General features: G+C 45.3%; 1 pseudogene across 1 annotated transcript; it reads right to left on the reverse strand.

Annotated features, from left to right (window-relative positions):
• Nucleotides 1–216: 216 nt before the first annotated feature.
• On the reverse strand, nt 217–2,529 carry LOC311226012 (cullin-3-like; annotated as a pseudogene). Its single transcript has 2 exons — nt 1,363–2,529; nt 217–448 (listed from the first exon to the last, which is right to left on the reverse strand). The product of its transcript is annotated as a cullin-3-like (transcript).
• Between the last annotated feature and the right edge of the window lie 12,609 nt (nt 2,530–15,138).

The following is a 15,138-nucleotide window of genomic DNA, read 5'->3' on the forward strand; positions in this document are numbered from 1 at the left end:
CAAACCTTTATTTAAACTCGAAAGGCAAATGAGGTTTCCCTCTTTTACAGTCATGTAAAACATATATAATCACACAGCATATAAAATCACAACAATAAGACAACAAGATGAGGCAAAAAACAAGGATAACAAATAAATTAAAACATGTACAACTTGATTGACAAAGGTTGGAGATCAAGGTTTTAAACTCTGCAACAGAGGGGAGAATTTCAAGCTTTAAGGACTGTTGGAGTTCATTTCATGAGTGGTGTTGGAGATACTGATGTCTCTAAACATCCCCTCCAGTTTGGAAGTGAACTGACAGCCACACTCGGTCTTGAGCTTGAAGATCATGTTCCTCTCGGAGTCGTCGGAGACGCTCTTGTTGGTGAGCAGCCTGCGGGCCAGGTGCTGCTTGTAGTACCGCTCGAACACATCCTTCTCCTGCATGCAGCGGAACAGCACATGGCTGATGAGTGGCTAAGAAATATTGACTGTAAATTATTAGTTGGTACAGTGCTGTTAGATTTTAGCGCAGCTTTTGATCTCATTGATCATGAACTGCTGCTTACAAAACTAGCTGATGGTTTCAAACACTCAGCTACTAACTGGATGAAAAGTTATTTATTCATGAGACAACAATGTGTCCTGTTTAATGGAACTTTATCAAGCGTTAAAACGCTACAATGTGGCATTCCTCAAGGAAGTTTCCTTGGACCATTATTATATTCAATATTTGTAAATGATATGCCACATAGTTTAAGAAATGCAAGCGGTTCCATTTATGCAGATGACACTACAATATATGCTTCGGCAAGCAATGCCAAAGACCTCAGCAGTCTTGTTCAAAGTGAGTTAATGCAGATTTCTGAATGGGTCACGGTAAATAAGCTGAAACTAAATGCATCCAAAACAAAATGTCTAATTATTTGTTCAAAGCATGCTCAGAGAGAAAATTACAGATTAAATATTTCTTTGCAGGGTGCAGATATTTAGCAAGTTAAGGAGGCCAGATTGCTTGGAGTTATAATAGATGAAACACTCTCTTGAGCAGAAGTATTTCAATTATTAGACGGAATGCCTATTTTTTAACTGACACAGCTACCAAGCAAGTCATACAATCACTAGTTCAAGTTTCTTTAATAGTTGTCATACAGAAGTACAGAATGTCACATCTGGACTACTGTCCAGCAATCTGGTCAAATGCATCCAAACAAGACTTAAATAAAATACAGCTTACTCAAAATAGAGCTGCAAGACTTGCATTGCATAGCTCAATTAGAAACAGTGTTGAAAAAATGCACAAGGAACTGTCATGGATGAGAGTCAATGAGAGACTAGTGTGTAGTCTTATTTTGTTTATGAGAAATATTTATACTTTACATAAACCTGTGTGCCTCTTTTTGCAGCTGGTGCTTATTAGTGATGGTCATGTCTATGGCACTAGACAAGCCTTGAGGGGTCGCTTCGCCCTGCCGAGAGGTTCAGGAAGTACTCAAAGTCCCCGGCGATGGTCTGCTTGAAGAGCCTGTCGTTGTTGAAGGACTCCAGGAGGAAACGGTCGAAGCGCGTCTTCAGGTCCAGCAGGCCGACGTTCTCGCCCTTGCCCTCCTCCGACACCAGGGCCTTGCCCTGCTCCCGCAGGTACGAACTCATGCACTCACACATGGTCTTCGGGCCGTTGGGCAGGCGGCTGAAGAGCTTGTACATGCAGCCCAGGTCTTCAGTCTTTCCGTTCTTGAGCATGTGGACCAGACCGGAGTTCTCCATCTCCACGATGGTCTTCATGTGTTTGGAGATGAGCTCCCCCTCCACCACCTTCATGAGGGGCTCCTCCGTGGACTTGTCCAGGCAGTGCATCACCCACTCGATCTCCTCGTTGATCCGGGCCTCCACCTTCTTGATGTAGACGCTGGCGCTGTTCTCCGCTAGGAACTTTTGGCTCTCCATCTGGAAGAATTCGGCCGACATCTCGAGGAAGGGGCCCTCTAAGTCCTCCTCGTAGACCGAACTGCCCTTCAGGCCCAGGATCATGAGCATCTGGCAGGCGTTCCTGATCGCTCCCCTATCCACCACCTCTCCCTTCCTCTCGCAGGCGATCATGTCCAGCAGGGTCTGTCGGAGGTGGTCCCGGATGCAGCCGTATCGCACCACCTGGTCCCGGAAGATGATGAGGCCCAGGTTGTAGACGTTATCCACGTTGTTCTGCTGCACAGAGATACAGTCCATGTACCCGAGGATATCTATGATCATCACCATGGCAGCCTGATGGTCGATCCAGGCTTGATTCAGTGTTTGGAGAAAGTTATTGTTTAGAGAGTTGAGGACATCTTCTCGTACTTTGTTGATGAGGTGCTCGGTGACCACCTCCCGCAGGCCCGTGTAGAGCTTCTCGCCGTGCTTGTGTAGCACCATGGTGTAGGCGTTCCTGTACAGCTCCTCGAGGCTCATCCCGCAACAGCTCAGCCCGCTGTTGCTCTTCCTCTGTATCTCCTGGATGGCATTCTTGAGAAGGTCCCAGATGTTGTTGACTTGACATACATCAAGCATCTTTACACGCATCTTTACACTGTTCCACTGTTCCATTGTTTAACAGTTGATATCTTCAGTCCTGTTTCAAAATGCGCAAAATACAGTATATATTCAAGCTTACAGACAAGTAGCCGGAAACAACAAGTGATATATTCATATACTGAGATACGCTTCTTCTTCTTCTTATTTGAATTTCCGGCAGTGTAGACGCATCGTGGCGTATTACTGCCCTCCGCAATTCTTTGTATGGGCTCTTCGTCTTCTTCTACTTCACCTTCTTCTTCTTCTTCTACTGGACCCCGTCATAAACTACATTGTCCATTGGAGTGCAGCTAACGCTGCTACTTCCTGTCTGAGCCCCCCTCCGCGGGACCCTCCTTGCCCCCTGCAATCTTTTTCTGGGCTGCTTTGTCCCTCGCAGCCCCCTCAGCCAATTCCCTAAGCACCACCTCCCAGTCCAGACCTTCCAATCCCAGATGTTGAACCGCTATCCTAACAATCATCTTCACCATCGCTGTTTTACCCTTAGCCTCTGCCATACCAGTAACTACCCCTGCCACGAAGACCACAATACCTAATTTCTCCTCCCTTCCCCTCTCTCTTTCCACCTGCTCTACCCTCTCTGCCAAATCTTCTTCTTCTTCTTCTTCTTATTTGAATTTCCGGCAGAGTAGACGCATCGAGGCGTATTACTGCCCTCCGCAATTCTTTTTATGGGCTCTTCTTCTTCTCCTTCTTCTCCTTCTTCACCTTCTTTTTCTTCTTCTACTGGACCCCGTCATCACCTACATTGTCCATTGGAGTGCAGCTACTGCTGCTACTTCCTGTCTGAGCCCCCCTCCGCGGGACCCACCTTGCCCCCTGCTATCTTATCCTGGGCTGCTTTGTCCCTCGCAGCCTTGTCCCTCGCAGCCCCCTCAGCCAATTCGCTATACACCACCTCCCAGTCCAGACCTTCCAATCCCAGATGTTGAACCGCTATCCTAACAATCATCTTCACCATCGCTGTTTTACCCTTAGCCTCTGCCATAGCAGTAACTACCCCTGCCACGAAGGCCACAATACCTAATTTCTCCTCCCTTCCCCTCTCTACCTGCTCTACCCTCACTGCCAAATGCCCTCCTTCAACCCCCTGCACCCTTTCTTGGCTACCCTGTCCTGCCCTGCTAACCGCCCCAGCATACGTCAACTTACCCTCCCTTCTCTCTCTCCGATCCGCGACCTCCTTCATCATCACCTCGCACCCCCTAAACGCTACACTATGCTCCCCACCACAACTACAGCACTTCGGCTTCACTCCCTCTCCACACTTCCCATATTCATGTTCCCCGCCACACCTAGCGCACCTCAGCCCCTTCCTACACGTGGTAGCTATATGGCCAAACTCCTGGCACCTATAGCACCTAAGAGGATCATGAACAAATTCCCTAACCCTATACATCCTACGCCCTACAAACACCTCCCTAGGAACAACCCCCTCAAATGTAATCACTACCGTCCCCGTCACTGCCCTCTCTGCTCCCCTCTTCATCCTTTCTGCACTCTTAACTATGCCATTACGCCCGTTCTCCATTAGCTCTCCCACCAGCTGCTCTACTGTAACCTCGACCGGTACCCCAGCTATCACCCCCTTACATCCCCCCCCCCTCTTCTCCCCTACCCTCGCCACCTTACTTATACCCACCCCCCCAATGCCCCGCATCTTCCTAGCCACCTCCACCTGCCCCTCACTACCACACCCTACGGCCAGATTCCCATCCCACAAAACTCTCACGTACTTTACCTCCCCTAATTGCTTGGCAATGAGTTTGGGCCACTCGAGCCTACCTACTTTCCTCTCACCCCTCTCCCCCTCAAGCCTGACCACTATATGGATCACTTCCGCTTTTGCCACATCTTTTCCAGCACCCTCGTCTCCCGGCCCACTTGAGCTATCGTCCCCCACTTTCTTCCTCTTCCCCCCTTCTCCCCCCCTCTCCTCCCCCCTACTCTCACCCGACCCCTCACCCTTGCCCTGGCTATCCCCATCGCTGTCGTTCCTCCCCATCTGTTTCTTCCTCTTCTTCCCCGCCGTTTCCCACACCTCTTTCTCAATCTCTTCTTTCTCACTCTCCTCCCCACTATACTCCATTCTGTCACCACCCGACTCCTTCCCTTTGCCATCCTTACCCCTTTCGCTATCTTCCTCGCCCTTCTCACACCATTTACTTCCATCACGATCCTCCCAATACCCTGGGTAGCCGCTCACAGGCCGGGGCCACCAATCGCAAGGCCTTCGCTGTTCCTGATCTCTCCCAGCCACTTCTTCCGCATCCCACCACCGACTACTGCTCCCACGCATGTCTTCGCTGCACAGTTCCGACGGACGCAGACGCCGCCACTCGGCGCATCTCTCCCAATCCATCCTCCCACATGAACAGGCCGCACTTCTGTCTTCCTCTCCAAACAACAGCCTCCCCCCACGAACATACGGCATGGCCTGCTTCTTCTTTCCACAGCCTTCTTCTTTCCACAGCCTTCTTCTTTCCACAGCCTTCTTCTTCTTCTTCTTCTTCTTATTTGAATTTCCGGCAGAGTAGACGCATCGAGGCGTATTACTGCCCTCCGCAATTCTTTTTATGGGCTCTTATTCTTCTCCTTCTTATCCTTCTTCACCTTCTTTTTCTTCTTCTACTGGACCCCGTCATCAACTACATTGTCCATTGGAGTGCATCTACTGCTGCTACTTCCTGTCTGAGCCCCCCTCCGCGGGACCCTCCTTGCCCCCTGCTATCTTATCCTGGGCTGCTTTGTCCCTCGCAGCCTTGTCCCTCGCAGCCCCCTCAGCCAATTCTTTACACACCTCCTTCCAGTCCAGACCTTCCAATCCCAGATGTTGAACCGCTATCCTAACAATCATCTTCACCATCTCTGTTCTACCCGTAACCTCTGCCATACCAGTAACTACCCCTGCCACGAAGGCCACAATACCTAATTTCTCCTCCCTTCCCCTGTCTCTTTCCACCTGCTCTACCCTCACTGCCAAATGCCCTCCTTCAACCCCCTGCACCCTTTCTTGGCTCCCCTGTCCTGCCCTGCTAACCGCCCCAGCATACGTCAACTTACCCTCCCTTCTCTCTCTCCGATCCGCGACCTGCTTCCTCATCACCTCGCACCCCCGAAACGCTACACTGTGCTCCCCACCACAACTACAGCACCTCGGCTTCACTCCCTCTCCACATTTCCCATATTCATGTTCCCCGCCACACCTAGCGCACCTCATCCCCTTCATACACGTGGTAGCTATATGGCCAAACCCCTGGCACCTATAGCACCTAAGAGGATTATGAACAAATTCCCTAACCCTATACATCCTACGCCCTACTAATACCTCCCTAGGAACAACCCCACCCTCAAACGTAATCACTACCGTCCCCGTCACTGCCCTCTCCGCTCCCCTCTTCATCCTTGCTGCACTCTTAACTATGCCATTACGCCTGTCCTCCTTTAGCTCTTCCACCAGCTGCTCTACTGTAACCTCGACCGGTACCCCAACTATCACCCCCTTACATCCCCCCCCCCTCTTCTCCCCTACTCTCGCCACCTTACTTATACCCACCCCCCCAATGCTCTGCATCTTCCTAGCCACCTCCACCTGCCCCTCACTACCACACCCTACGGCCAGATTCCCATCCCACAAAACGTTCACGTACTTTACCTCTCCTAATAGAGAATTATTGAATATATATAGAACACAAATGTTCTAGAATGTTCTATTATGACATCATACTGTGACATCACAAATGTTCTAGAATGTGCTATTATGACATCATACTGTGACATCACAAATGTTCTAGAATGTGCTATTATGACATCATACTGTGACATCACAAATGTTCTAGAATGTTCTATTATGACATCATACTGTGACATCAGACATGTTCTAGAATGTACTATTATGACATCATACTGTGACATCAAAAATGTTCTAGAATTTACTATTATGACATCATACTGTGACATCACAAATGTTCTAGAATGTACTATTATGACATCATACTGTGACATCACAAATGTCTAGAATGTCTATTATGACATCATACTGTGACATCACACATGTTCTAGAATGTCTATTATGACATCATACTGTAACATCACAAATATTCTAGAATGTTCTATTATGACATCATACTGTGACATCACAAATGTTCTAGAATGTGCTATTATGACATCATACTGTGACACATCACAACGGAACATGTTTGAGTTCCATTTGAATAATATAAATGTTTGGTAAGGCTGTCCCCGAAGCCTGTTTTTGGGATTCAAACTTCGTCAGGGTTCTTCGACGTTCGAACCTTCGTTTTTAATTAAAAGATTTACATTTTAAAAAGTATTCTCATTTTCTTTTTATAAATTCTTTTTTTTTATTTTTTTTTATATCCGCCAGCAATAATATCTGCCCGTCAGATTATTTTGATAATATGATTTTTGTGATGAAGATTCGCTTTATTGTATCACAATCGGGAGACTTAGGTAAAGTTAGAAATATATTCACAGATTCGAATTTCCGCTGTCAATAATTCTTAAGCAAAATGTTTTTAAAACACAAAGGACACCTCTTTCCTATCGTAGTAAGGTAGACAATGAGCTACAACCTTATTTTCACCTAAACGAGCCGTCCTCGGAGCTGTACAATTAATAATATTGATCTCTATGTGCAGTCGGCTGTGAGGCAAGTGCGCAGCCATGGACAGTCTAAAAAGTGCAACACCGGAAAGAGACACTACAAAAAGATTCAATAACTTCACTGTCATACAATATGGTCTGATATTAACATTCAGTATTCAATATTGTCTGATTCAATATTAACATTCAGTATTCAAGTAGAACAGCTAGCTAGCTGTTGTGGACACTCACCTTTCCACAGCAAAACGGTCGGCAAGGCACCTTGGTTGAGAAATGCAGGTTTCAGTTTATGTGTTGTAGGCTAGACAGTCTATCTATCCTGTCTCAAGATGCAGAATGAGATCTTCTTCTTCTTCTTCTTCTTCTTCTTCTTCTTTAGAATTCTTCTTCTTCTTCTTTTGAATTTCCGGCAGATTAGACGCATCGTGGCGTATTACTGCCCTCCGCACTTCTTTTGATGATCTCTTCTTCTTCTTCTTCTTCTTCTTCTTCTTCTTCTTTCTTGGCGTATTTCTTCCCTCCTCATTTCTTATACTACACTAGTGGTGTTCCATCTTTAGGCCTCTTCAACTCACACTTTCTCCTTCTTCTCTGCTCCTCTTGCCTGTCCAATACTAATACATACACTAACGCTATATCCTCTGGTACAACTCTGAAGCATGCAGAAATGTCAGCACTGCCTCTGTGATCAACTGGTGGTTCTCATTATCCATGCCAAAGAATGATTTAAGAGAGAAGGAAGATACTCCCAGCTCTTCTTCTTCTTCTTCTTATTTGAATTTCCGGCAGAGTAGACGCATCGAGGCGTATTACTGCCCTCCGCAATTCTTTTTATGGGCTCTTCTTCTTCTCCTTCTTATCCTTCTTCACCTTCTTTTTCTTCTTCTACTGGACCCCGTCATCAACTACATTGTCCATTGGAGTGCCTCTACTGCTGCTACTTCCTGTCTGAGCCCCCCTCCGCGGGACCCTCCTTGCCCCCTGCTATCTTATCCTGGGCCGCTTTGTCCCTCGCAGCCCTGTCCCTCGCAGCCCCCTCAGCCAACTCTTCACACACCTCCCTCCAGTCCAGACCTTCCAATCCCAGATGTTGAACCGCTATCCTAACAATCATCTTCACCATCTCTGTTCTACCCGTAACCTCTGCCATACCAGTAACTACCCCTGCCACGAAGGCCACAATACCTAATTTCTCCTCCCTTCCCCTGTCTCTTTCCACCTGCTCTACCCTCACTGCCAAATGCCCTCCTTCAACCCCCTGCACCCTTTCTTGGCTCCCCTGTCCTGCCCTGCTAACCGCCCCAGCATACGTCAACTTACCCTCCCTTCTCTCTCTCCGATCCGCGACCTGCTTCATCATCACCTCGCACCCCCGAAACGCTACACTGTGCTCCCCACCACAACTACAGCACCTCGGCTTCACTCCCTCTCCACATTTCCCATATTCATGTTCCCCGCCACACCTAGCGCACCTCATCCCCTTCATACACGTGGTAGCTATATGGCCAAACCCCTGGCACCTATAGCACCTAAGAGGATTATGAACAAATTCCCTAACCCTATACATCCTACGCCCTACTAATACCTCGCTAGGAACAACCCCACCCTCAAACGTAATCACTACCGTCCCCGTCACTGCCCTCTCCGCTCCCCTCTTCATCCTTGCTGCACTCTTAACTATGCCATTACGCCTGTCCTCCTTTAGCTCTTCCACCAGCTGCTCTACTGTAACCTCGACCGGTACCCCAACTATCACCCCCTTACATCCCCCCCCCCCTCTTCTCCCCTACTCTCGCCACCTTACTTATACCCACCCCCCCAATGCTCTGCATCTTCCTAGCCACCTCCACCTGCCCCTCACTACCACACCCTACGGCCAGATTCCCATCCCACAAAACGTTCACGTACTTTACCTCTCCTAATTGCTCGGCAATGAGTTTGGGCCACTCGAGCCTACCTACTTTCCTCTCATCCCTCTCCCCCTCAAGCCTGACCACTATATGGATCACTTCCGCTTTTGCCACATCTTTTCCTGCACCCTCGTCTCCCGGACCACTTGAGCTATCGTCCCCCCCTTTCTTCCTCTTCCCCCCTTCTCCCCCCCTCTCCTCCCCCCTACTCTCACTATCCCCATCGCTGTCGTTCCTCTCCGTCCGCTTCTTCCTCTTCTTCCTCACCGTATCCCACCCCTCCTCCTCCCTCTCCCGTTCTTCCTCTTCCTTCTTCTTCTTCTTTACACCATCCGACTCCTTCCCTTTGTCTTCCACCATCTCCGAGGCCTCCTTCTCACTTCCCTCTCCGTTATCGGTCGTTAGCTCCATATCTGCCTGTTCCCTTTCGCTATCTTCCTCGCCCTTCTCACACCATTTACTTCCATCACGATCCTCCCAATACCCTGGGTAGCCGCTCACAGGCCGGGGCCACCAATCGCAAGGCCTTCGCTGTTCCTGATCTCTCACAGCCACTTCTTCCGCACCCCACCACCGACTACTGCTCCCACGCATGTCTTCGCTGCACAGTTCCGACGGACGCAGACGCCGCCACTCGGCGCATCTCTCCCAATCCATCCTCCCACATGAACAGGCCGCACTTCTGTCTTCCTCTCCAAACACTCTCCGGCAGTGGTTGAATATATATAGATCACAAATGTTCTAGAATGTTCTATTATGACATCATCTGTGACGACAAATGTTCTAGAATGTTTGATTATGACATCATATTCTGACATCACAAATGATCTAGAATCTTCTATTGTGACATCATACTGTGACATCACAAATGTTCTAGAATGTTCTATTATGACATCACAAATGTTCTAGAATGTCTATTATGACATACTGTGACATCTACGACGTTCGAACCTTCGTTTTTAATAAAAAAAATTAAATAAAAAAATTAGTGGTGGGCATAGATTAATTTTTTTAATCTAGATTAATCTAACTGCAATCCTGGAGATTAAAATGGCTCAAAAAAAAAAAAAACCTGCCGAAGGCATTCAAAATATGTGTGTTCTACCCAAATAATGACCAGAAGTAAGTCCTTACTTTTTCTTTCCTCCTTATGTTTCTCAGGCCAGGTGGCCCATTACACCATGAGCCCATCTCCCGTTTCCAAAATGCATTACAGACTGTTTGAAAAAGCTGTTTTGCTATGATAATTGGTAATGAAATATCAAAATAATGTTCAATAAGATGTACTTGTGTTTAATAAGTTGTTTTATTCAGAAGTTAACACAAATACATAATATTACCAGTACAGTACAGTATCTAGCACACTCTCAGGAGCAAAACAGAAAGAATCATTTCAAACTTGAACTATGTGACATGGCTTGAATCAACTGCTCCAGTGGAGTTGCTCAGTGGCCAATGGTGTCAACTGTGGTTGTACTGGGCAGCTCCCAGGTGTGAATGGAAAAGAACATCTGTGCTCAGCGAACCTACCCTGGGTAAGTAAAGGTAGAAAAAAAAATGTAAAAAAAAAAAAAAAAAAAAAAAAAAAATTTAGATTAATGCGTTAATTATATTATCGCGCGATACTAGTATAGCGTTAACGCAGCACGTTAACGCCGTTAACGGCCCAGCTCTAAAAAAAATGTATTCTCATTTCTTTTTATAAATTCAATTTTTTTCTTTTTTTTATATCCTCAAACTAAATCCTCAATTTGAATAAAGTGATTAATCTGATTAAATTAGTCTTTTTTCTTTTATTAAATCAACTTTCCAGCCCCCTGTCAACTGTCAAATGATGTCAACTGTCAACCTGAATTAACATTCAGTATTCAATATTGTCTGATTCAATATTAACATTCAGTATTCAAGTAGAACAGCTAGCTAGCCGTTGTGGACACTCACCTTTCCACAGCAAAACAGTAGGCAAGGCACCTTGGTTGAGAAATGCAGGCTTCAGTCTATGTTGTTTAGTCTGTGTTCAGTCCTGTGCAGGGACGTGCACAGGACTTTAGAGGGGCAGGTGCTCAAAGGCTGAAAAGGGCACTATACCTGTGTGTCTTTTAACCAAGAGACAAACAAGATTTTTAGGGGCCCTTTTTGGGCAGGGGCCCCCTTTTTATGCTTTTTGGGGGGTTTTGGTGATCAAATATTGAATATTGAACTATAATAATCAGTGCAGGAGCTCACTTATCCTTGAAAGACACTTTTATCACTGACTTAAAAGGCCCATACATCTCCATAAATGTTCAGGGGGGAGGGAATAAGTGCTTACCCTACAGACCCCAAGAAGTGCTGTATATTCTGTATTGTTTAATATAAATGCCTTTTTTATTCCAATCCTGATTTGTATTTGAGATTCCCAAATCCCATCGGATTTGACTTCTTCGTGTCCTTCAATGAGTGTAATACCAGCATTCAACTGTATGCGCCACAGCGGTTTCTATCATCATCATCATCATCATCACCACCCACGCTATGCATAAAATATATAGGTCCATGGAGAGGCACCCTGAGGAGGCAGTGCAAACTGCAATGGAATATGGGGCATCTCTCTCTCTATTTACCTAATATTTTGATTCTATCCTGACATTTTTCAGTTGGAAGGGCAGTCTATATGCGTAACGAAAAAAAAAAAAAAAATATATATATATATATATTTTTTTTTCAAAAAGGGCACTTTTTTTATGAGGCTCAAAAAGGCAGGTGCTCAAGCACCCCTTGGGCTCTATGTGTGCACGTGCCTGATGTCATATGTTCTCTAGTAGTATTCAGTCTCGTCATGAAGTAAAATTCTCTTTAGAAGTGAAAGTGAAACTTAGCAAGGATAAGTTGTTAAAGGGGCAGTAGGCAAGTGGATGCCTGAAAATTATTCTATTTAATAATAATAATTATAATAATTATCATAAATATAATATATAATTTTTTTTTAAATGTTTATATTAACAATAATTATTATAAATATAATTTTTTCTGTTGTACCAAACTTGTACCGAACCGTGACCCCAATGCCGAGGTACGTACCGAACCGTGGCTTCTGTGTACCGTTACACCCCTAGTAGGTATATTTACAGAATGAGCAATAATAGATATTACATTTTTTTTTGAAGTAATAGTCTGTAATTACCACCATAGGTAGACAACATTTGAAACTGATCATATTCATGCTTACCATCTTCTCCAGAGAGAGACAAGAAGATATATACCAGTCTCCTCTCTGTGTGTTGAGTAGAAATCTATCTGGCTTAGCACAATGGGTCTCATTCCCGAACATTTTTCAAAGATATATTCTGGAAGACTTATCTTGGAACCACTGAGACATAATCAATGACAAGTTCACTCTGAGTCCTGAACGTGCTGGTAATATGTCTTAAGTGGCTGAAAAGGTCGCACAAATTATATGATCTGATATCTGCTTGGAGAATGGCATTCTGTCTTAAACTCGAAAGCGCGTTCCCGTTCAGGTAATTTGCATACAAAACACCGCCTCCAGAGCTCCTTATAAGGCAACTAGTGACGCAGCTGTGTGCAAATGAGTGGGGGACCAAATGGGGGACCCTGATGTAAACAAGACGAAATTCTTTCTCTGGTCTGCAGTCTGCATCCCCTTGTGTAATTGAGCTGTACTGTACTGTACCCATTCTGCAATCTGTTAATAAAGTTTTCAATCAATCAATCAATCAAACAAATGTCTGTCCCATTGTATACCAATCAATGGGATACATTGCATGTTGACCTGCATTCTTTCAAATGTATATAATTAATCATTAAAACAGATGTGTAACAAATAAGAAATACAAATTCCACAGAAGGCATTAAATAATTATTATTTTCAATCATTTCACAATAATTGCATAATTGTGTTTGAATATCTGAGTAATTAAAGTAATTATACATTTGTCCAAAATAGCTGGTTCAGATATGGTTAATCCAGCTGCCCTGTGATCAGATGAATCCATATTATTTATTTTTCCGACATCAAATGCGTAATTTCTTATCGTACACATATTGTCATATTTTATTTTAGTAATTAATTCCAAGGAGGCCTGTAGCGTTGACGTGAAGGAATCACTATGAGAACACATTCTGTCAAGTTATAATGACATTTTAAATTAGTCAATCAATCATGAGATTTGATCGTGGCTGAGAGCAGATTTAAGAGTGCTCCTTAAGAGTCCTCCACGATCAAATCTGATCTCAGGAAAATTTGGGGACTCCCACTCCCAGCCCTAATATGTCTTAAATGGGCCGAAATCTGGCTAAGACGAAATTTTTTGTCGTAACTTCGTTCGGGAATGAGACCCAATGAATGGAAGCGGACATGACTGGGTAGCCTTCGGGAGAGGTGTTAGTTGGACAATGCCTAGGCTACCCAGTCATGCCCTCTTCCATTCATTGTGCTAAGCTATAGGCTAACATGCAGCCAGATAGCTTTCTATTCAACGCACAGTGTGACAGAGCGGCTTTAACCTGCCAGGTAAAAGTGCGCCTGTCCCTTTATGTCTGTCAATTACGGATGCGCTCATCTGGGATCTGATAGCGGATAAGAGGTGAGACGTCAGACGGTGGGGGGTTGGCCTGGTGAGACGTGAGTCAGGAGACGTGCGAAGTCATGACGTGGAAGTGAGAGCGGCGAGTTTGAATGTTGTTTGCCTGAAAGAAGACGTGCAGCCGATGTGAGGAGCAGGAGAACGTGAACCGGAGTTAGAGAAGTTGAAAACGGCCAGTAAACATTACCTAACACGGGATGGATGAGAAACGGGGATAGTCCGGAGACTCCGGACGTCCACGACCTGGTCATCTTCACCCAACGCGGACTTCGGTGCGGTAAAGTACACGCTGCACTGTTGGTTGCGCTCCTGTTCCGAGGCTGTGACGCAAGCGTCTCCGACTCAAACATTCCCCTCTCCAAGCTTCCTAACGACGGCGACACATAGCCGAGGCCAAACGCGCCTCTATCTCTCTCTCTCTACCCCTTCAACCCAAGCCAAACATCTCTCTCTACCCCTCCAGCCCCAGCCAAACATCTCTCTCTCTACCCCTCCAGCCCAAGTCCAACGCCCCTCTTTTTCCCCTACACTCGCATCACACACCCACACACACACACACGCACACACACACACACACGCACACACATATTCTCGTTAGAGACTTTCTATTTTTTCGTTCATTCACACAGTTGCGTGGCGGTCATCACGAACTCTTTGACATTTGGAACTATTGGCAAATGCCTATACCTGTTCACCCAATGCACTGAACTGCGTGAACGAACTGGTCTGTAAATGAATTGTTTTGTGTTCTAAGAGTTTTTCTTATGATTTTGACTAATATCCAATACATGGACATTTTGACTGAATTGGGCATGACTCCTGAGTGTTTCTTTGTTATCAAACTCACCTAGTAATTATCTTGGCCATTAGTCCAGACCTATAAATCAAATTATTATATTATTTGTCTAATGAAAATTATTATATTATTTGTCTAATGAAAATTATTATTATTATTTGTCTTATGTGGTACAGTCTTATGCCGGAGCTATAGGCCTAATTAACCAAATCAAAAAGGTATTTTTATCTTCATTGGCAGGGGTTATACCTGTCTGGCGCCCCAACGGTAAAGGTTATAGGCACTATAAGTGGACACCGCTACATAAAATGGCGCCCAACGTGGGGCTGAGGGCCTAACTGACCCAAGGTTTAAAGGTACTGTGTTAAAGAAAAAATATACATGTATGTTACTTGTTATTTTCTTTGAAGGAACATTACCCTATTTTGTTTAAAGGTGCATGGCACTATCTTCTTTAAAGGTGCATTATGCTATTTTTGGTTATAGGTGCATGGCACTATTTTCTTTAAAGGTGCATTATGCTATTTTGGTTATAGGTGCATGGCACTATTTTCTTTAAAGGTACATTGCCCTATTTTCGTTTAAAGGTGCATGGCACTATCTCCCTTGAAGGTGCATTACGCTGTTTTGTTTAAAGGTGCATGGCACTATTTTCTTTAAAGGGGCA

Source organism: Notolepis coatsorum (assembly GCF_963971535.1).
Source record: "Notolepis coatsorum genome assembly, chromosome: 3".
Classification (NCBI taxonomy): domain Eukaryota; kingdom Metazoa; phylum Chordata; class Actinopteri; order Aulopiformes; family Paralepididae; genus Notolepis; species Notolepis coatsorum.